Here is a 23,923-nt window from a genome sequence, read left to right as displayed (position 1 = left end):
GCATACCAAACTCAGATATTTCAGTGTAACAACTAGCATAAAGCACCATAAACTTTGTTTTCACCCATAAGTGTAATAAATCACCACTCACGCTGCTCCGCTGTTCAGTCTTTCCCTCAGCGTGGTGGAGAGATGACACACCAAACACGTTTTAACAGTCTTGTGGTCCAATGTTTTGCGGCGGTTTTGTTTACTTTCCGTTTCGTGTGTCTAAAGTCTCCCTGGATCTCTGTGCTCTCGCGAGTTTAGCCCTGCGCTTCTCTTAAAGGGACAGTGTAACCTTAGACTGAACAAACAACTTTTACACTATTTATGCCTCAATTGTTGTCATATCAAAAAAAACCCATCTCATAAACAGTCTCTAGTTCACCCGGCTACATTCTCCCCTGCTTCAAGTCAACGCCCTCGGTGACTTCTTACTCATCTGTCTGTCCCTTAAGTTTTGAGGTATGGACAACCATCCCTGCTAATATTTGAGAGAACACATCTGGGCTAAGGGACACAGCATTGCATGCCGACCTAGGTAGGTTAAATGGGTTCTTGTGTTTCCCTGCAGTCTCTCTCTGGCTTTTGCGTGGAGGGGGAATAGGTGTGCCTACCCTGACATTTCTCTCTTGTCTATTCCTTTGAGCAGGCACAGGTCTTAAGTCAACTTCCTCCTCTGATAAGCTGACACTCTCTGATGTGTGATGAGGGCCAGGTGATCGATGTGACTCCGGGTCAATACTGGGTGTGTCACTCACTTCTTGCTCAGCTTCCTCCTCATACCCTGCCACTTCATCCGGATGGTGTCCTGGCTCATCAGCCACAAGGTCAAAATGATCAGGCCCCAGAGTTGCTGCCCGATTAGCTGTGGGGTGCCTGACTTCCTCCAACAAGACGAACTCTGGATCCCCAAACCCAGTCTCTGACTCTGGGTCCAAGTTACCTTCACTGATGGGAGGGGCTGTACAGCGAGGTTGCCTCGGCACTGGTACAGGCCCCATGCAAGGTCGGAGGTTGGATCTATGCACCCTCTTTATCAAACCTCCCTCCAGGGGCTCCACGGTGTACGTGGTTCCTTGTATGTTAACAACCTTGTACACGGTAGCTGCCCATGCATCCTGGATTTTATTTCGTCCCGGTGGCCGGTAGCGGAGGTACACCAGCTCTCCCACACCAACAGGTGGACAGTATACCTTCTCCTGTTGCAGCGCCACCCTTTCTGCAGCCTTTCGCTCTGCACACTCCCTTGCTCGTGCATGTGCATCATGTAGCCTTTCTTGGTGTGCGATCAGCCAGTCAGGTTTATCATCCTTCACTTGCTCCTGACCTAGCAAGGCATCAACTGGGAGATGTGGATGGACTCCGAACAGCAGGTAGTAGGGTGAATACCCTGTTGTCGAGTGTGGGGTGACATTATACGCGTACACAAGTTCTGACAGGTGTTCGGGCCATCGTCGTTTTTTCTCAGGGGGCAGCGTGCGCAGAAGGTCATGTAAGGTTCTGTTGAACCGTTCGCACTGTGGGTTCCCCTGGGGGTGATGGGGTGTCGTTCGGGTTTTCTTTACCCCATACAACTTGCATAACTCTGCAATAACTGCACTTTCAAAATTTCTGCCCTGGTCGGAGTGCAGGCGTTCTGGCACCCCATACCTCAGAAACCACTCCTTAAGAAGTACTTTCGCTGTTGTATCTGCCTTCTGATCTCGCGTGGCAATGGCCTGACTGAACTTTGTGAATATGTCTGTTATCACTAGAACATTCTCACGACCATCAGTGGCACGTTCAAGGGTGGTGTAATCTACCGCAACGACCTCCAGTGGGCGAGTAGCCAAGAATGGGGTTTGGGGTGCCTGAATCTTTGGCTGTGGCATTTTTGTTAAAATACACCTCTGGCACTTCTTGACCCACTGCTCAACGTCTTCATGCATACCCCCCCAAAAACACCTTTGTCTCAACAGGCCCAAGGTCCGCTCAATGCCTTGATGTCCCATCTGGTCATGTACACTCCTGAGCACTTGTTCTTTGAGGCAGGCAGGCAACAACAGTTGGTAACATTCTCCAAGGTGAACATCCTCAATCACTCGATACAAGAGCCCATCTTTTTGTCTGAGTCGTGGCCACTGTTTCAACAACGAGCGCACTGGTTTGGATAGGCCCCCTCTCTCCTGATAGGTAGGTTTTCTCTGGCGACTCCAGAAACCTTTCAGCACTGCAAGTGTTGGGTCAGATGTCTGGAAGTTCTGGAGTTCCACTTTGGAATACCCAGGCAATGTGGGGGTGTTGTCTTGTACTGTCTCAGCAGAAACCTGTAGCTGCCTGATCATACAGCACTCATCCCCTGCAATTGCTAAATCTGGGCTTAAGGCTGTCCCTGTCTTGAGTAAGTTGCATATGGCTACACAACCATCATATTCTGCATCTTCACTATCTGGTTCTGGTTCGTCAGTGGTTGGCCGCCGGGAGAGAGCATCAGCCGCAGTATTACATCGGCCAGGGCGGTACTTTACATCAAAATCAAACACGGCCAGCTGAGCAACCCATCGCTGTTGAATAGCCCCTAAATTGGCGGTGGAGAGGTGGCACAGAGGGTTGTTATCTGTGATGATGGTAAACTTGGACCCCAGAAGGTAACCCCTAAACTTCTCTGTGACCGCCCACTTTAGTGCTAATAGCTCAAGCTTCATGCTGCTGTAATTTTGATCATTCTTCTCAGCCCCCCTGAGCCTTCGACTTGCATAGGCTATCACTTTCTTCCCACCCGCCTGCACTTGACACAGAACAGCACCTAAGCCTAGACTGCTAGCATCCGTCTCAAGAATAAAGGGTAGGGTGAAGTCTGCATAGCCTAGTGTGGGAGCACTGGTTAGCTTCTCTTTTAGCAGCTCAAAAGCTTGCTGACATTGTGCCGTCCATGCTGACCTGAACAGCTGGTTAGCCCTCATTTGGCTGGTCTCTTTGAGGCATGCATTTACAGTATCGTGAAGGGGCCCTGCAATTTGGGAGAAACCCTCGATAAACCTCCTGTAATAACTGCAAAAGCCCAAAAAAGACCTGAGCTCTTTTACAGTGTTTGGGACTGGCCACTGGTTCACTGCACTTATCTTGTCGGGATCAGTACCTATGCCTTGGGCCGAGACTTGGTGCCCAAGGAACCTGACTTCAGGCTGGAGAAAATGGCACTTCTCCGTTTTGACCTTTAACCCTGTCTCCCTCAATCTCTTCAGGACTGTCTCTAGCCTCACCAGGTGGTCATGGAATGTTGGCGAAAAAACAAGCAAGTCATCCAAATAGATCAACACAATTTGAAACACTAAATCACTCATGGTGGCCTGCATGAGGCGCTGGAATGTGGCGGGCGCATTACATAACCCAAAGGGCATTCTCTGGTACTCATACAGACCAAATGGTGTGGTGAATGCTGTTTTGTGTCTGTCTTTTTCATGTACCGCGACCTGGTGGTATCCGCTTGCCAGGTCGATGGTGGAGAAGAACTTGGCACCACTCAGAGCATCCAGACTTTCATCAATGCGTGGGAGTGGAAACGCATCTCGTCTGGTCTTCAAATTGAGCCGCCTATAGTCTACACAAAGCCTAAGGCTTCCATCAGATTTGCGGACCAGAACGACTGGTGAAGCGTAGGAGCTCGAAGTCTCCCGAATTACTCCTTTTCTCAGCAACTCAGAAATGTGCTCCCTGACCTCCTGGTACTGATTAGGTGGTATGCGGCGGTAAGGTTGGGAGATGGGCGTTTCATCCACCAGAGGGATTTCATGTTGCACCTGATCAGTAAACCCCAAGTCCTCATCATGCACTGCAAACACATCTGCATATTTCTTCAGGAGTGCTTTGAGATCCGCTTGCTGCTCTGGTGTGCCACCAATGTGTAGTTGATCTAGCAAGCTTTTTACATCATTGTCAGATTCCTGTCCGTCCCTCTGGTTGATGGTCACTTCCTCATGGTTAGCGGAAATCCGCTGAAACTTCACTTCACATGGATCACCTTCAATGCACTGGCATGGGCTAAGAATGCCCAGCCTAGTCTTGGGGGACAGGCAGATATCTTCCGGTGAGAGGTTAATTACCTGGACTGGGAACACCGGACTGTTGACTGAGATCACAGTGGGAACAACCATCAACCCACCAGGCAGAGGAGTGTTTCCTGGCTCAAGCAGCATGCTGGAGTTACTGCTGAACTGGTTCTTCAGTCCCCGTGCATAGACTGTGGCAACAGATAGAGCAGGTACACGTACCTTGTGTTTGCCTGTTACACGTGCTGTGGACATTTTTCCAACAAGCTCTGCCTCTTGTACTCTGTGGAAAGCCTCCCGCCAGACAGAATCCAGCTCGCCCCCCAGAGCTGTGTCAAACTCCGTGAGAACTAACTGCCTGCACCGCTTAGCAATGTTCATTCCGATAATGCCAGGTAGGGAGGGATCTGGTTCTTCATTTTCGTCGTCTTTGATTATCAGGAAGCCACACGCCGGGATTGTTATCCCCATGGCTTCCACATCTAGCTCAACATAGCCGAGATAGGGGAGTGGTAACTTGTTAGCTGCTGTTAGTTTGAGCCATTTAGCAGTACAGTGCATATCTTCGTCTCCTCCATGGAGGTGGTTTCTGAAGAAACTTTCTGTCAGGGTGCTTACATTACTTCCTGTGTCCAGTATACACCTAAGGGGAACGCCACCTATCTGGACATCTACTTCAGGGCACTGACCTACAGCATTTTCCAGAAAACGTTCTTTGGTTAAGGTGTCTGAGCCTTCTGACTTGCCTCGCATTGCCCGGCTCACAGCAATGGAGGGCCCCCGTTTCCCTGCACCACAGGACTAGGTGCAGGATGAGACTGACTTGCTGGTTTACGGGGGGCAGTGCACTGTTTAGCCATATGACCCACCCCCTCACACCGCAGGCAAATTGGCTGACCCTCACTGGTATACTTGGGTTGTACTTTAGGTCTACCCCCCTTGCTGCCACTGTCTGAACTGGCATTCTGTATGGTGAGGCTACGAACTGCATCTGTTAGCTCAGTGATAGCTTTACCCTGCTGTGCAATTATTTTAACTACTTCCTGTAGGGTAACTGTCAGGTCAGCTGGAATACTACCAGACAAGTCTGTTTCCCCTGAACCCTCATTGGTGCTGCCGCCTACCAGGTTTCTGTTTCTCGCCACATTAGTGTTACGGGGGCGGTCTTCAAGGGTCCAAATCATTGCCTCATCTCTTACATCAAATAGACTGGAGTCAGGTTTCTCTCTAACAAGCCTACGTAGTTCGCGTCTTAGGGCAGAGTCTCGCACCCCCTCAATAAACTGGTCTCTCAAAGCCAGCTGTGAATCAGGTACCGCATTAGGGGACTGCTGGAGGGCTGAATTAAGCAGCTGGGAGAGGGCGTGTGAATAATCACGCAAATCTTCTCCATCTGCCTGTCTGCGAGCATAGAAAGCATGTAACAGTTGTGGCGTTGTGCGCTTCTCTTTAAAGGCTCCCCTCAAATATGAGAAAAGGTCATTGGGTTGCTTTGGCTGCCCTCCCATACATAGCTTGACCTCCTCTAAAGCTGACCCCTTTAGCAATGAAAGGATAAAGTCTACTTGTTCTTCTCTGCATAGACCCCTCGCTCTTATTGCCCGCTCAACCTCTTCTATAAACTCATCTACAGTGTTCACATCTTTTCCAGATTCACCACAAAAGGGTACAATATGTTTTTCCCTTGGAATATAAACAATGGATCTTGTTTGAACATCACCCAGGTTAGCAATGCTTGACATTACTGCATCATGTTTTCTGCTCAGTTCCAAAATCTGTGACTGCAGCTGTGCCAAAGGGTTACCTCCATCACCTGGCAGAGAAGCTGCGTCATCTTCCTGGCTGGGTCCTGCCACGGGAGCGGCTGCCCCCTCGTCTTCTTCTGACATCTCCAAGTCTCTGTTTCAGTGTCTTTATTACAGCAGAACAAAGCAGTCACCAATGGTCTCTATGTGTCTCTGTCTACAGTCTCGAAGCCGACAGGATCGGGCCTTTTTCTTTCCCAGCAGCCCACGGCGATGATGCAGACACCTCTCTCGTCCAGGGACACTGGCCACAGGTCATGCACAGCTACTCCAGGGACACCACACCACAGCCGTCACCCTTGCTGGCACCGGAACTGGACCACTTCTTGCCACTACTGTTGTCTATGTAATAACTCCCCGTGCAAACTACAACCTCAAAGCTTGAAGGGGGATCCCACTTCTGACACCAATTTATGTGGCCTGGTCATAAAAGGATGGGACCGGACACAGAATAAAATTTTATGTGGGTCTTTATTCCCCGACTGAACTTACAAAAAACATAAGAACAGCGTTAATACTGTTGATTGAGTACTGTAGATAATTGCGGTGGTAACTGTCAAGGATGGCTACCTTGCTTTTCTGTACATAAATCAGGTACTTTAACTGTTAACCCTTGTACTCTGATAGCACTGATGCCAAAAGAACACCCATAAATACATCTGCACCTTTAAAGAGTAATCTCTGGTTTACCCTCTAAATACACAATGTTCACCAACTACAAAACAATAAACAGGTTTCTACCGAATATAGACAACAGTAGTGGCTTTTTCCTGGCAATGAAACAAAAACACGGTATAAATAAATACATTTTCTTAAGCCACAAAATCGTTCAAGTACTTCAGTAACTTCAATAGTGTATTACCTTAAATGTACTGTGCATTTATGAACAAAATACTGACAACATTTTCACAGAAGTCAAAAATAAAATTCACAGGAAAATCAAAAACTCACTTTCCCTCCAGTGTGTAACCTGCGCATGAGGACACACACACCAGGAACTCAACACGGCATCTCTCCCCTCTAAAATTAGGCAAAAGCATACCAAACTCAGATATTTCAGTGTAACAACTAGCATAAAGCACCATAAACTTTGTTTTCACCCATAAGTGTAATAAATCACCACTCACGCTGCTCCGCTGTTCAGTCTTTCCCTCAGCGTGGTGGAGAGATGACACACCAAACACGTTTTAACAGTCTTGTGGTCCAATGTTTTGCGGCGGTTTTGTTTACTTTCCGTTTCGTGTGTCTAAAGTCTCCCTGGATCTCTGTGCTCTCGCGAGTTTAGCCCTGCGCTTCTCTTAAAGGGACAGTGTAACCTTAGACTGAACAAACAACTTTTACACTATTTATGCCTCAATTGTTGTCATATCAAAAAAAACCCATCTCATAAACAGTCTCTAGTTCACCCGGCTACATATAATTGCATTATATTCTGGAAATTACTGGTGATATGTTATTATGATCACTATGCCACAGTTGCATTGTCAATCCAACAACGCTGATGGCACATCACAGCCCTGACATCCAAATTGATGCTAAAATCCATTTGTCCAGACAGATTTTGCAGCCTGTGTGTCACTGATCATCAATTCTGGATATACAATGGCTCTCCTCTGTGTGGCCTCACTGCAATTAAAAAAAAAGGACAAAACTTTCAACTTCTTTGCTCAACCATTCTCAGTTAATACTAGAAGCAGTCCTCTAAATCTTTCTCTGTCCCATTGTGCTCCAAGTTTCAAACATTTTGAGCTGAATGAGGCTGTTCAGTCCCAACTGTGACATTGTCAGAAACAGCAGAAAGTCAGAAGGACGAAGCAGCATAGCAAACGTGGAAGTCACCACTGAAGGATCCACTGCGAGCATTTAGCATTTAACCAAACCCTTCAAGCACCTGTTTGTCATGCAACATGTTGGGTGTGATTTGCCTCTCTTAGCCCGCTCACTGGGTGGTGCGTTACATCAGTGATTAATTAAGGGGGGATGCAACCTTTGTTAGCTACGCAAGGTACCATGTTGCGAAAAAAATCTGCATAATGTCCACATCCTTAATTTTAATTCATTATTGTGCATTGTTGTGCTGCTGACTAACTGCTAGGCCCAGCTGTGGTGCGACTACAACCCTTGCATCCCTCTGACACTCAGCCAGTGATCATACAAATTCAAGACATTCCTTCCCAAATGGAGAGAGATCTGTGTACACCGACACGAGTGACAGAGGGTTTTTCCAATATGTCCAGTGTGACTGCGGAGGGGAGTGTGTGTGTGTGTGTGTGTGTGTGTGTGTGTGTGTGTGTGTGTGTGTGTGTGTGTGTGTGTGTGTGTGTGTGTGTAGAAGCATGTAAAAGAAATATCCACCAAATCATTTGTGTTTTCCCAAATAATGAGTTCATATTCAGGTGCATCCATTATAATCAGAATTAACACCTTATCTCTCAATTGTTTAACCCCTACAAAATACAAAGTCTGAAAACAACCATTCAGAGTTTTCTGGGGGGTTATGTGTCAGACTATTTCTTGGCAGCCACCAGTGGTCAGGCAACTGGCAGAGACTCCAGGAAGTTACTGCTCTCTGTAAACAAATAGTGAATTGTTGTATTTACTTTGTATAAATTGAGCAAATTAGATACAATATGTCATTATGTTTAGGGGTGGTTGATTTTGTAAGCTACTGACAGTCAGGCTTGCTGTGTCCCCCTGTTTCTAGTCTTTAAGATAAGCTAACTAGCTGCTGGCTGTAGCCCGATATTTAAGAATAATAGACAGATGTGAGATAAGTATTGATCCTGTCATCGAACTCTCAGCCAGAAAGCTTTCCCAAAATGCTAAACTGTGCCTCTAAGAGCCTGCTTAAGGATGAAATAATACATTTGGACATCTGATGTCTGACTGCATGCTGCAGAAATCAACAAACCCAACAATATGATGTTAACTAGTTCGTTTGCGCTTTACTTATTTATGTTAAACGCTACAAAAATGTAAAGATATTTAATTTTTAATTTGAAGAAGCACCATATTGTGATCCCCAGTTCACTGGTTCACTGAACTGTGAGAATGTGTGTACATATTTTTAGTCCATATAGCCGTGTCCATACCAGTCAGGGAGCCTTCATCTAGCTTGTGATGCCAGCATGCATGGTTTGCTGTGCAGCCACTCATTCATGTGTGTTTTCAAATGCCTCATTTACTGGCAGCGCTTAGTCAAAATAACAGCTCCATTATCACAGTGCACTTTCATACCCATCAGCTAGGGAGAAATGTTTTATAATCATTTTAGACAGTTAGCAGGCTAAAACAATTCAGAATGTCAAATAGGAAAACATTTACATACAGGAGGAACCAAAATGTGATATCTCACAGATTACTGTATATATAACTTAATATTGTACAGAGCTCAGAACAGTAAGACCGTGTTGTCATGTTTCAAATTTAGCTCCATTGTTGACTGGACTTAAGCCTGCACCAAATGGCTGACAATACCAAAATCAAATGTTTGCCCCCAAATCTTCTTTGTACTGTTTTATGAGCCTTTCATGGAGAAGATTGTGAATTTACCTTTGTGTAAGTTTGATTATAAGGTATTCAGACAATGTGTGTTTTCATTCTAACAGTTTTGCCTTCTTGAATCAAACGTCAAACGGAGAAAACAAGTGACGCAATTACAGCGTCAGTGGTTTGGTTGATGAGGATGCCTGGTCTGGTTCTAGGATGCCTGTTTTGATTTTTTTAAGATGTCATGGGGTTAATTCAACAGAACACCTGTGCTGCAATGTGCTGACTTACTTTCACCTGCCCTTCATCCAACCATTCAGTCTGTTCCTGTTTCTACAAAAGGTGCTCATGCCAACATTGCACATTACTGCTTCACGTATCCTTTGTTTTTTAACAATCTTCCCAGTTTTAGAGTTTATAAAGCCTCCTTGAAAAGTGTTAGCTAAATCGCTGAGTCCTCACGTTCTCTTTTGGAGCCTGAGCTGCTTCTCACTTCATGATCACCCTCCTTGTGACAGACAGATGAGTCCTTAGATATTTATATTCTCTTACGTTCCACCTTTCCAATGAATATTAGTCACCTGTGGTGTATAGTATATTAACTAGGTGAAGCGAGGGGATGTAGCTATTTTAAAAATCACATTTGGTTAATGAGCCCTGCGTTTCCACAGCAGCGCCAGGGAGGACATTGGAATAAATGAATATCTACAATCTGGAGTGTGCCAGTTCAGTGGGAAAATTCCCTGTTTTTGGCCCTTGGTACCTCCGGTTACGCAGGTCTGAGGGGCCCATGAAGAAGCAGGAGGGAGAGAGTCATTATGAGTAGTCTTCCTCAGCAGCAGGGTGGGTCAGCAGTTTAGATTAGCATTTTAATGAGAGGAGAACTGGGAAAGCACAGCAGGATGACCTATCAGGTGGCACTCAGAGTATGTAAATGATTAATTACAGTATCTGGAATGCATTGGGATCATTTGCCTGTTAAGTGAATGAGGAGCCTGTCAGAATGCAATTCCAGTATTGATACTATGTCTTGTATCACACCAAATGGAATGTGATGATAATTAAAGAGGAATTAATGAGATTTCTCAAGGTAATATTTTAGAACATCGTCCAGCAAAAGCTGCTATTACAGCACAGTGTAGAGCCAGTGGTGCCTTTTAGGCTCATGGAAGACAAATTTTCATTACTTTATTGGTTTTTAATGAAATCCTCATTGTATGTAGCTTGGCAACACCTTCCAGTCAGAGGTTTGTTTTACTCTGAGAATATAACAATGGATTAGCAAACCCTGTGAAGTTATGCATCAATTAAACTTGATCAAGAACAAGTCAAAATATGCATTTCATACTCATTGTCTCTCAGTGTCTCATGGCCGTTTACTCTAAAACAGAAGAGCCAACATGATGTTACAACAGTCCTAAAATTTGTGGGCTGTGATTATGATGAATATCACCCAGCTTTGGCTTTTAATATACCATTAAATTACATCAATTTGGAAATTAGTGTTGCTTTCCATTAACCCTTTCCTGTGCAGATAGGAGTCCAGATTTGCATAATAATTTGGCAATGCAACATATTCCACATGGCAGTACCTGCTGGGTGCAAATCTCTGTTAATTAACAAGAACTGACTTTTTAACCCTCTTACTTCAAAGCCATTTACAAAGATTTCACGTTTACATTATGCTAACATTTAATGCCTACCATAACTGGCATTAATTTTGTGAAAGCTGCACTCAAGATTTGATGTGTGTCACGGGTCTAACAAGCAGACCATTGTAATTGACAGGGAGGGGATGGATGGAGAGGAATGGGATGTCCGATATGTGATTTTAGGCTTCTCCTTGGAGATAAACTGTCAGATGGTTTGAGGCAGGATAGGTCAAGCAGAATGTAAATGTAATAGATAGATGTAATAGTGTGTCAACATGTCTCTTCAGCTAGACACAACTGCATCAGTGGTGCAGAGATCTGGAAAACAAATCTTATCAGTATCACACCAGGTCTGGTCACCAGGTGCACACCTGATATAGTGTGTTCCCAGTGGAGAGGTTCACAGTGAGGTTAGAAATGGAAAGTTGTCCTCACACAAGCTGTAATCATAAGACAATGTTTAGCGTAGGAGAGAGAGTGGGACAGGTGCATTCGGGGCAGAGAGGATGAGTATCACCAATGAAACCATGCAGCAAGGTCATTTTGATGAAATCCAACCCATGCAGTGAAATATGAACCTTCAAAATGTGACATACAGTAGATACAAGGATGTCTTCCTTCACCTTTTATGTTCAGGCCAAAAACTGATTTCCCAATGCAGCTGAAACACCTGCTATAAATCTTAAAGCTGCCGTCACTCCATTTCAGGCATGCAGTAATTGCAGGAGTGAGCACTGCATACCTGATTATTTCCCAAGATGCAGTTTTAGAAGATGGCGTCAGATTGAGATCATGTTTTTGTTTCTGCAGCACAATTATGTCCTCCTGCATGCATAACCAACTCTTATACAATTCAAGGCCAGTGTAGCAAAACCTTGAACAAAGCTCAGGCTGGAAGTGTATACATGTAATTACCACCCAGGGACTGTGCTTAGTGGTTCATGGCATCAAAAACACAGCCTGCCCGATGCTTTCTTAATTACTCTAATTACTGCTGATTCTTTTTACAGCTCTACTTCTGATTATTTCCTGAGAACAGGCCAGTGGGAAACAAACAAATGCAAATATAAGATTTAAGCAAAGCTTTGAAAGCGAAACCTAAAAAGCTCTCATTGCAGCCTAGTGGCCAATACAGACCAAACGCAGATTTGATATGTGCACCCGCTTTATAATGATGCTTTTGTGTGGCTTGCTTGTGCTTTTTAGGCTTCTGTTCATATGAAAAACATCTAAGAAACCATAAACCCTCAAAGAAATGTAAGCGGTATGTTGATTGATGGATTGATCATATGTTTTAGCCAATCACAATTTGTTTGGTTTAGGCTTCAAAACCATTTTAATTTTGTAGAATCATTTTTGTTTGACTTCATTGCACTAGTTATTGCCACAGCAGAGCTATATTTGCCCATTATAAAAAATGCTGAACAAGGTGAAGTGTTTCAGGTGTAACAATTGATTTATTCAGGCCAAGTCTGATTTTACTTCCTCAACTAAAAACAACACGTCAACCTCCAAACTCAAAGTTAAGAGGAAGACGCCATTATTGTGTTGCCAATAATGCTGCAGTGTTAGCTGTATGGGCCTTAACATCAACCTTCCCTTCATCGAGATACGCAAGCATATGAGTAATGGATGAGAAAATTAATATATAAGTTACCGTGTTTTTTTTTCTATAACACACAACAACACCTTGCATTTTTTCTATGATCGGATTCCTCACAGTACAGAAATTCATTTTCATCCTACTCCCTACTGCAGACCTGTATGTGGAAGTAATTCATGACAATATTGACACCAGTTTTAATGCATTTCACTACCAACTGCATGTGGTGTGTAGATACAGCATTCACCTTGAGCTGAATAAAGAGAAGACAATACAACTCCAGGGACCCTGCCCTCTGGCTGACCCCCTGTTCTTACTTCATTGGAAGTAGATGTGATCAATAAAGTATCACAAAAAATAATAAGACATCTCTCAGCTTTAAACATTAATTTTAACAGTCCTCCAATATCAGAAATGTCATCTGTGAGGAATATAGTTGACAATATAGTTGAGGATGTGCAAGTCATGCTATCCCTTTGCATAGAATAGAATAGAATAGAATAGAATAGAATAGAATAGAATAGAATAGAATAGAATAGAATAGACCCAGGATGCCACTCTCAGACAGGAGACTGATGAAAAGTTAACAGTTTAATGGATATTCACAGAATGTGCAACAGGTGAATCCAGACTGGGCAGAGGATCCACAGTAACTGAGTCCGGGATGTGACAGGTCTAGTTTCTTCAGTGAGAGCAGACTGGCAGGGTGCAGGCGAGGACAGGTGAGCATTTGGCACCTGAGCAAAGGCACAGAAAAGGAAGGTCAGGAAGGCAGGCAGCAGACAAGGCAAAAACTGACAAAAGGTACTTAGCAATCTTCTCGGTCTTGCTTGTTACCATGCAGGTAGACTGACGATTCAGCGAATACTGGCTGAAGCCCTGGTGCTTATACACTGTGCAGGCAGGTGAATCTTGATTGCTTGATTGAGCGCAGCTGTGCTCAGGAGGAGAGGAGGCTGAGCCCAACCTGTCGGCCACGTCCTGCAGTGATACAGACTGACATGACAGACAGAGGAGAGACAGACAGGAGACAAAAGGAGTGGAAAAACACAGGAGCTCAATGGGCAAACGGAGGGTAGACCTCAAGATCTCCACATTTTCACAGGATAACAAACTCATCGCTCTAGATAACAGGGCATCTGGCAAAATGGGGAATTATTTTATTGATCGTTGTAACAAGAGAGCACATCGCTGTCTAGGGAAACAAGACTGGTGGGTGCCAAATCTTCTAATTAAGTCAGAGATTTTCATCATGCTGTAAAAATTCTCTGTAGATTAGCAGATTGGACCACAAACAACAAAAACTGTGTCTTTTTTTATGAAAGTGCTCACCATGGTCATATTTCACTTAACGGCTGATGTCAGCAGATGTTATGTTATAGGCTTGTGCTGGCTCTTTTATTTCTTCTGACTCTGTTTCTTGTTTAGCACTCAAAGCTACACAAATCCCCTGATAAGTAGCAATGGAAGCTGCTTCATTCCTCAGCAGAGAGTTATTTACTAAGTCATTTGGAAAATTAAGTAAAGGGGGGGAAAGCCAGTTTTTGTTTGTTATGAAGCTGAAGACTTTCTATGGAGAGAGGATTTCTGAGCTGCAGATAATGGTTTCCTCCTTGGAGACAGCGCACAGCATTATGCCAAACCCAGCTCAGTAAATTAAATGTTTCATACAGTGAAGTGTTATCCCTCTGTAATGGCAACAGAACCACTCTACCAGCCAATAATGAATGAAACAGATAATAATGTAACCAACTATATTATTCAAATGATCCCTCAGCAGTCGGAGCTGTGTGTAATGATGCTCTCCATTTGACAGTCTATGAAACTGCAACTATTCATTCCCTAAGCACACAAAATCCAGAAGTACATGACATCATTATGCATGGCTCTCATGTCAATGACAGGTGACAGGAATGTGCTCTCTTCGTGGCTCATGAGAAAAGGCTATAGAGTACAGTTAATATGCATTAATTTCTTATGGTGACTCCAGTGCAGACAAGCTAAGGCAGTAACATGAGAGAACAATGTGAGCAACCATCATCAAAGCATGTGAACGGAGGATATAGTATGTATACACCTCCAAAGATTATAAGAGCCACCAAGCAGATAACTCTATAACACATTAATGTTTAAACATGTGGACATCGTCTCAGTGGTAATACGACCAGTACTTCCAAAAGCAAGGCTTATATTTCTAATGAAGGGTCTCTCAACAAGGTACCTGGTACCTGCTCCACAGGCCCCCTCTCCTGCCTGCCCCAGTGGTGTAGCTGTTCAAATACACAGTAGCATCGCCGTGAGCAGAGTATAAAACACAATTTCCTGTCAACACTGTGTGCAATATAGCAGCTGAAGTGCTCCAAATGAAAAAGATCCTACCTGTGGCTGTGAGGTCTGCATGTTGCTGAGACCATGGCTTTGGCACAGGTGAGTAGGATGCTTAGTGGGAAGACAGATGACACAGCAGAAGCCAGTCTGCATCTTGCAAGCTGACTGCATTATCCAGTCTGCCCACCCACTTGCAGGGAAGAGTGAAGGAACCAGTAGGGCAGATGGGACCAGGATCTGACTCATTTAAATAGGCCTTGGAGTTGCCAGTTGGCATTTAGCTTGTGAACTGAGGCAGAAAATAACACCTTCTAAATAATGAAATAAGCCTTCATTTAATGAAAGATTCAGGCTCTGTGTCCTTTTACTAAATCTGAAGGCCTTGGATGAGGATTATATTACTATGGCAGAGGTTTCCCCACATGCAAGCGAGTGCAAGTGAATACTGCTCATCCTCTCTGCCTCTGTCTTTGGTATTTGACTTCACCAGAATTGTTTTAATTTGACACATTAGATAGGAAACTAGTTGTTGCCGACATGTTACAAGGCAGCAACACAACAGAGGATTGACAACTTACGTGATAGACCTAACATAACAGCACCTCGCATATGTCACAGATGGGACATGTTGGATGATTGCATTTGGCATGACAAGCATAGATCCAGAGCCAAAGATGTGCTTGCATCTGGAGAAGACTGGTAAATAAGATTTATGTTGCAAGCACTGTAGAGCTGAAAACCCATTAAACCATAACTTATCATGTTCTTGTAATTAGCCTTTTCTGCAGTGCGTTCCCGTGTCCTCACCAGTAGTCAAAAATTACACCTCATTAATATTCTACCATTACTTGGACTACTTGCATAATTTTTCATAAGCATAATGTGACTTAACAACAGAAGACGTCAGTTCACAGCAGCACAGCCTGAAAGATTCCTTGTTATTGCTGATAAACAGTCCCTTAAATAATGTTTCACAAGCATAATGTGATTTAAGAATCAGTGACACTGTTCTGCAGCAGCAGAACCTCCATGGTTTCATGTTGAAGGGTTACAAACACTCACTTGCAACTTCGAAGTACCTCCTCAGCAGAGGTGGGAAGTAAATGCAGTACTTATCTGCTCGAGAGAGTAACCAAATATACAGCAGAGGCCGTACTATCAGCTTATGCACACAAACTCATCACCACATTATACCCGCAGCATCTGCCATTTGTGTGGGCCTTCCTCTGTAAGAATGGAGTGCCCTGTGTCCTGTTACTTTCTCTATGTACAGTACATTCCAGTGGTTTACAGTCGTGCATGAAAGCATACTGTCCCAACATCCTGTTTCAAAAGCAATTATATACAATTAATACCATTTCAGGAGCCCTGCAATCGGCTGGCAACCGGTTCAGGGTGTACCCCGCCTCTCGCCCATTGACACCTGAGATAGGCTCCAGCCCCCCGCAACCCCGGAAAGGGATAGTTGGGTATAGACAATGGATGGATGGACTATTTCTGGAGGCTTTTAAGGTCTAATGCCCTCTTACCCCGGACTCATTGTCATCTAACAGCCAAGTCTTAGGGTTGATTATATATCATTTTCTAAAAGTCACTGGTGCATTACTGTAGGCTTTTGCCCCGGCGGAAAGGGAAGGTTCACAACTTGAGTAGCAGGCACAGAGTCCTTATCAGAGCAGTGTAGGAGGGCGTGCCACACTTTTCCTGTGTTGGCAGGTTAGGTGATTGGCCTCACCGCAGATGAGTGTGGAAGACAGCACAAGGCAAACACAAGTGGACAGCTGTTGGACAGTCTGTCAAGGGAGCCAAACTACTAGCCAAGGCGGAGGGTTCCCTGAGATTACGTTTTAGAGCCCACAGTTGTCACATGATGTAATACGTGTGGCGCTGTCTCAAACAGCGGTGTTACTGTTAACTGTGGGCTCTCAGCAACTGACCTTGTTGCTGTCATTTGGTCCTCTTTCAGCTGTTCTTAGGGATCTGTTCACTTCATTTAGAAACCTGGTCAACTCATGCTTCTCCTACAGGCTTTCTCTTTTTAGCTATATATATTTCCCCAGTTTGTGTCTGGTTGTGTGGGAATTGCAATAGGCTATGTCTTGCTTTGATTGCAACTTTGTGTAAGGACTAAAGGGACTCCACAGAGGATATTTTTCTGCTGAGCACTGGACTTTATTTTTGGACTCCTTGGACTGAGCAAAGGACTCATTATGATAATTGAGTAAATGAACTGTGAGGAGCTGAATTTGCATGACATTAAGATAAAAAATAGTTTCTGTGTGTTTTAATGCAATTGAGGTCAATGTGCTTTTGCTGGTTGTTAAATGATTCTTTCCACGGTTCATACATACCTGTCTATTATAGGATTTATATCACCTTCAAAATAGTGAAACTTGATTATGACGTGCACCCTGACACATAAACTGTTGTTCAGTATAAAAATGAAAGACTTTGAAGCAATGCAAATTTCATCATACACCTGTCTCTATCCGCAATAATGAATTATTAAAGCTTCTAAAAGCAGACGCATGGAAAGGTAAAGTATTAAAGCGTCACATTAACACAAATGAAATTCACTTATCAGAGCTAAATTCATACAGATACAGTATAATTGCAAAAGGTGATGATAGCCCACTTTTTTTCTTTAGATTGATTAAATCTGCTCTCAGTGATGAGGAAGAAGTTCATGATGACATCCACATGAGGATGTAAACAAACATTGTGTGAGCATCCCCCACCTCTAGATGTTTATTTAGTATTATTCCTCTTTCATAAATATTCCATGGCATTTTCCCGGTGTCTTACAAAAACATGACATTGGATGGGAGCATAGAGCAGAAATGAGGCTCTACAAACAAAACAGGAGAATTATTATCTGAAATAAGAGGCTCTTTGACAAGATTCCTCAGTAGAGGTCAGATGTCTTGGGTCTGAGGCACTCCCAGCTGATTGGATTATTCTGCTATTCAAGCAGAAGCGCTGCTTGGCACACAAATGTAAAGTGAGAAAATTCAATGTGTAAGGCCAGATGAGATGCTAATAGAAAGGAAGAATTGCCCTCGGAAGAAATTCAAAGGAGAGGCAATGCATATAAGATTTTGAGACTGAGGGTGAGGCTGATGTCTAATGCCATCTCCGCTCTGCTGTTGTGGGAGGAGGATGAGACTAAGATAATCACACAGTGCGATCGGCTTTTATGTGGGCAATCAAAACAGCAAATAATCCCTTCCTATCCAATCAATTCCAGTGTTGACATGCTTGTAGATGGACCAAGCATCTACCATCTTTGGAAAGCTTTCGACTGTGCATAGCCCTCCGTCTCCTTTCTGTCACTCACTCCACCACACAAACCTGATCCTACCACAAAAACATAATCCTACCAAAACTGACCCACCGTACAACTCCATGGCGCAGTCTCCTCCTCACAGTAGCCACCTTTAATCAGCTGATGTAAGCAGAGCCATATTCACAGCAAGAAGAGCTGTTCCTCTCACTAAATTAGCCTGTCAATCACAGCACATTCCCAAGACTCTCCCATTTCCCTCTGCTGCTGATTAATGGCATGAAGTGAGTTTATCAATGTGCCATATGCAGAACACAATTCATTACCCTCATCACCAGGATTCAGCAAAAAACATGTCCAGCCTCACTATTTGTGACTGTCCAAAAGCAGGGGAGATATAGCATGCACACAGTAATGGTGCTTGTTAGTATGCTGATGTAAATATCAGTGAAGCACACACCTGCAATTTCCAAGCAGCACATTATGAGACAGGCGAGAATCCTCTCCAAGTTGACACGTATCATGGGAGAGGCACACCAGGAAGGGTGGCCATTTATCAAATCACCCACAACTAACAAGACAAACTTATTTTTCTTTCTCAACTAGAAAATATGAATCTCAGGGATTCACGGCTGGTTACATATGCAGTAACCCTGGGGTGACTTCATCGAAAGCTGCTTTGAATGCATTGATCAGCGTATATTTATTCACCATTGCTGATTATTTTACAGGCGCCTAAAGAGACTTTCTCACCTGTGAGTCCAAAGAAAGCCAGAAAGAAATCTGCTGTGTGCATTTATCTTTTAATCGACACAAGAAAGATTCTCAGTAGCCAGCTGACGAAGTTGGTCCTCCATTTTCAAATACACTTCTACAAATTGGAAAACATGTGTTCCCAAATACTGTAGTTTATGATGAATGTCAGTTTTAATTAGACTAAAATGTTCCATTGATTTAGTGAGGAAACAATTTTCTCAATCACTTAACCAAGCACTGCACAAATGATTCAGGGCTTTGGATCTGCAGATTGATAGCTTATGGGGAGCCATGTGGTTTTTTATTTTATATTAATTTCAGCTTCGGATTGATAGTTGGATTTGGTGCTGCTTCATTCACCTCATTTAATGACATGGAAGTTTAATGAACATGGGCAGCTGTGTACTTTTCATAAATAGCCCTCAAGTGATAGTTACACCAGAGTGCCCCTACACCATATCACCAAGTGTTGTTATAAGCAACATCACTTTATCTGGTGAAACAGGGCTTCAGTGACTCTTAATAGCTAGTGCCTTGTATCCTAACTTTGGCGGCTGTATGATGTTGTCTGGGAAAGAGCTCCCCAGTGAGGCCTTAGAGAGAGCATGAACAGAGAGGAGCTCCAAGAGCTGCACCAGGTCCAAGGAGATGTCAGTGTTATAGAACGGGAAGGTCGTTGGCCCAAGGGTGCTGGAAAATCTGAGAGCATTTCTAATCCATATACTTTACTTCTAATCAATATACTTTTGGGTGGCACGGTGGGACAAGTGGTAACACTGTCGCCTCACAGCTAGAAGGTCCCGGTTCAAATCCCGCTGTGGGCGCTGGTGGCGTGTCCTCCACCATGCCTTCGGTGCCCACTGCTCAAGAGAAAAAGGGGGCCTTTCTGTGTGGAGTTTGCATGTTCTCCCCGTGTTCACCTGGGGTATCCTCCATAAAAATATACTCCCATTAAAAACATGCAAGAAAATCACCACCTGACCAACGGTGACAAAGGAGAACTGGGTCCCCAGGCACCGCTGTCGGCTGGCAGCCCACCGCTCCTAGTCTGCCGTGGAGGAAGGCAGACGATGGATGGGTTAGATGCAGAGAAATAAGAATTTCACGAATCATCACAACATCATTGTGCATGATGTTGTGTGTGATAAAAGTAAAAGTATGTTTCTTCTTCTTCTTCTTAACCATCAGCTGGTATGGCTGCATGAAGGAACGCAACACATGATTTTCTCTCAGTTCCATTCAGCCCAGCCTTTTCTGGCATTATCTATTCTTCCATACATGCAGTACATGAATGGTATGCATGGTATGTGTTGACACATGGCCAGGTATCAACGTCAATGCTGATGTGTTTCATACTAAATGTGGCTGCTAGATGGTAGATGTTTATGAACATGTGAGGATCTGCATTGTGGTGGTGAATTTACTTCCTTCAAGAAGATATGTAGACCAAGAAACAAATGAGAATACGGGCGAGATTGACTGGTGTCACTCGGTCACAGTCGTTGCACCTTGCTCATCTCTCCATCCAGACTCCCTGCTGTCAGCCTAAATGTGGGTTTCCTAGAAGCTGCCCAGATGGGAGCAAACATTTACCAAAGGTAGGGCAAAGGTCAATTTGAATGCAATAGTCCTGCTTTTTGATTATTTGTCCGGCATCCTGAAACAAAAGACAAGTGTCCCCCGGTTTAATAAGCGCATACTTTATAAATAAAAAATGCGTGATTTATTTGTCCATGAATCATTAATTCCTAATATAGTGCAAACATCAGCCCATAGCCCTCTCTGCTCTAAATGTTTCCTCTGCCAGCCTGTCACCAGAGAGTTTCTATGGTTACAGGGACTCTCTTGTGTTCACATGTGCACCTGCAGCTGTGCAGCACTCTGGCCTTGCAACATTGAGGTGTGAACGCAAGGTGATTTTTTTGGATAATACTTTGGATAACAAGCTTTAGATGTACACTTGTGTATTACAGGGTTATGGTGAGTAGCTCTCATTAATTTTACAGATGATGTCGCCTTGGTGGGATCAGATCTATATTTTGGTCAATGGTTGACACAAATGGACAAATGTGGTCAGGACAGTGTAGTCTGGCAACTGCTGGAATTTCCGTTTTAATGCATTATGTATGATGCAAACACTTCAAAACACAATGTTTTGTAGCCTAGTTTTTCCTTGCCACTGTTTTGCACATCTGAAGAAGGCACATGCAGTTTTGTGACATTTAAATTCAATGTTTTTGTCTGAAAAGTCTGAGATTTGGTCAGTTACTAATTCAGAGTTTATTGTTGTATATAATTCACAGACATAATTTATGAATATTTACAACTGTGTCCCTCTGCACTGGATTGGATTGGCTGACATGTGGTGATATCACAGACATTATTTCCTAAACTTTATGTTATATTTGTATAGACTCAGTACATTAACACATCTTACCACTTTGATAAGATTTGATTGCTATAAAAACTCTTCAATGTTTAGTTTTGTTTTTTATAATCTTGGATCCGGAGAACCACAAATGCAGAAAAATACACATCATCGGGGTCACATGCCATCCCATACATGACCCATATCAATGAATCCAATCCATTTTCTTCAAAGAGACATACAAGTGGAAGAACCATATGGGAAATCACATCAAATTACAGCTTCGTCTACAGACTAATAACAGTGTATGTTCAAATATTGGTTCTATTACCATCATGGAATTGCAGATTGTGATCCCCTGCGAATTCAGTGTCGACAGCTATTACTTCTTATTTGATTTGCATGTCAAATGAATAAACCCCCCCCCCCCCAACCCCCCACTCCCGTTTTCCGAGTCTATTACTGTAACAGCTATTGAGTGAATTGCCACACATCTACGCTCCCTATGCCTGCACGTACTCTGTCTTATTATAATACAGCCATGGTTGATAAAAGATTCTCAGTGTACAGTAATTAGACCCCCTTTGTGTTGTACCAATGTCTTTTATGAAGAGTGACACACAAAAATGAATGATTTGATGACATGATGAGCGAGCTGACATGATCGAGAGATGTTCTCTGTGGGGAGGAAATGAAGACAGCCATTGTTCTTGAGATCTTCTTAGTTCTTAGAGACACATAAGACATCTACGTCTGTGTGTGTGTGTGTGTGTGTGTGTGTGTGTGTGTGTGTGTGTGTGTGTACATTTGATTTTAAGTGTGTCAGTTGTTTACGTTTGTGGGTATAAAAGCATACACATGCCTAGGACTGTGTGTGGTCAGTTACAGGCCGTGTGTGTTTTCTGTCAACTTGCAAACTGATTCACTCTTGCTTTTACGATGATGAAACGAGGCCTCTGAAAGAAGCAGTGCGAGAACATGATGGTGATAAATTTATCATCAAACAGGGTTTAGCACTGGGCGGAATAAACATGAAGCACATTATCTCATGATGAAGATGTTGGGTGGACTGCTGTGAATACTGAGAGCTGTTTTTTTTTTTTTTTTTTTTGAATAGAGGTTTTGAGCACTGGCCAGTGATTATGTTGTAAATTGAGAGGAGGCAGCATGGGTGCAAACTGCCAGGAGGATAATAGCCTGTTGTTTCCGGGGTCACAGAAAACTAATTACAAAATCCCACTTATATATAACTACTCACTCTTTTTCAATTCTACTCAAGAGTAAAAAAAATGTATCAGAGTTTTTTTATTATTATTTGTGAACTTCAAAAGTGTGGGGTAAGGTGCCATTTGGAGAGAAATTATGTGGGGGAGAAATGTCAAGTATAATTCATAGCAGCATGTTGTGGGTGTGAAAGGAGCTCTGGGAAAGGTTGATTTATCAAACTCCAAGTGATGGGCCTTCCCCTTCACAGCAAAACTGCTCAACAGTTTTGTCATGTGACTTGTTCTGGCTGCCCTTGGGGCACTTAAGGTTTTTTTTTTTTTAAAAATCACGTCATATTCTCTGACAGAGTTCAATCAAGAGGCCTCATATTTGGGGTCTAGAATGTATATAAACTGTGATGTTGCACCATAACTTTAATGCTGTCACAGAAAAAAACTCAGCGAGTTCATTTGTCTCACTGCCTCTTGAAGCAGACCTTGAAGTCATTATCCAGCGTCAGTATTAAAAAGTCCCCTGAGTTGGGACACTATGTTACACAGATAGCCCCCATGTCACAGAGCTTTTATATGGCTTGTGTCAACTAAGAGATACACATGAATGGTGCCTGCAGAGCCAACAAGCTGCCGAAGGTTTTACAGCCACTGCTTGGAGCCCCATTAAAATAACACTCTGAAGCCAGCTATAACTCACACTCCTGGAACATCTCCACATTGACCCATTGCTGCTTTGATTGGGCATTTCTGTCAAAAGGTCTGTCATTACTGTAGGGGAGGTTGAGGACGCACAGCCAGGAGCTGTGTTTAGTTTATTACAGGTATGTCAAAAAAGAAATAAATAAATAAATAAAGAAGAAGAGGAAGAAAACACAAGCAATATCATTAATTCCACTACATGGCCATGAAATGTCTTGTTTGTCTGCTGTGGCCATTTCTACGCGGCGTGTTGTTGAAGCTCTTCTTTATAGCTCGGCATTGTTTGTTTTATGCAACCCATTGAATTCAGGAAAGCTTCCTCACAGTCTGCTGGACCTTATTGCACCTCTGGCCACTTACTATGGAGCCACTACAGACGCATCTGTACCACATGCCGTGCTGAGAACAAAAGGATATTGAGCGTATTATTACAGCAGGCACAGTCTCTGTGCGCTCACTCATTGGAGTGGTCTGCCATTATCAGTGTCACTGAGATAAATTATTATCCATTTATTAATATCCATAATCGTGAGAAATTCTAAGTGTTATTACTCTGATTACAACTGGTGTGCTGTTTTTCCTTAGGAACGTAAAAAACATCTTTGGCCATACATAAGTTATACATATCTGGTTCAACCTTATATATTACTGCCAAGTTGTGACTATGAAGTCTTTGTATGCTGTTTTTATATCTTCATATTTCATAT

General features: G+C 43.4%; 1 protein-coding gene across 1 annotated transcript in view; it reads left to right on the top strand.

The window, feature by feature from the left end:
• LOC139333740 (carbohydrate sulfotransferase 8-like) overlaps nt 1-23,923 on the top strand; it is a 179,524-nt gene that overhangs the window by 72,852 nt on the left and 82,749 nt on the right. The gene's annotated exons all lie outside the window — the stretch shown is intronic.

The sequence above is a fragment of the Chaetodon trifascialis genome, chromosome 1, assembly GCF_039877785.1.
Source record: "Chaetodon trifascialis isolate fChaTrf1 chromosome 1, fChaTrf1.hap1, whole genome shotgun sequence".
Lineage (NCBI taxonomy): Eukaryota > Metazoa > Chordata > Actinopteri > Chaetodontiformes > Chaetodontidae > Chaetodon > Chaetodon trifascialis.
Note: the sequence above shows the minus strand (reverse complement) of the source record. Positions and strands in the feature narration are given on the sequence as shown.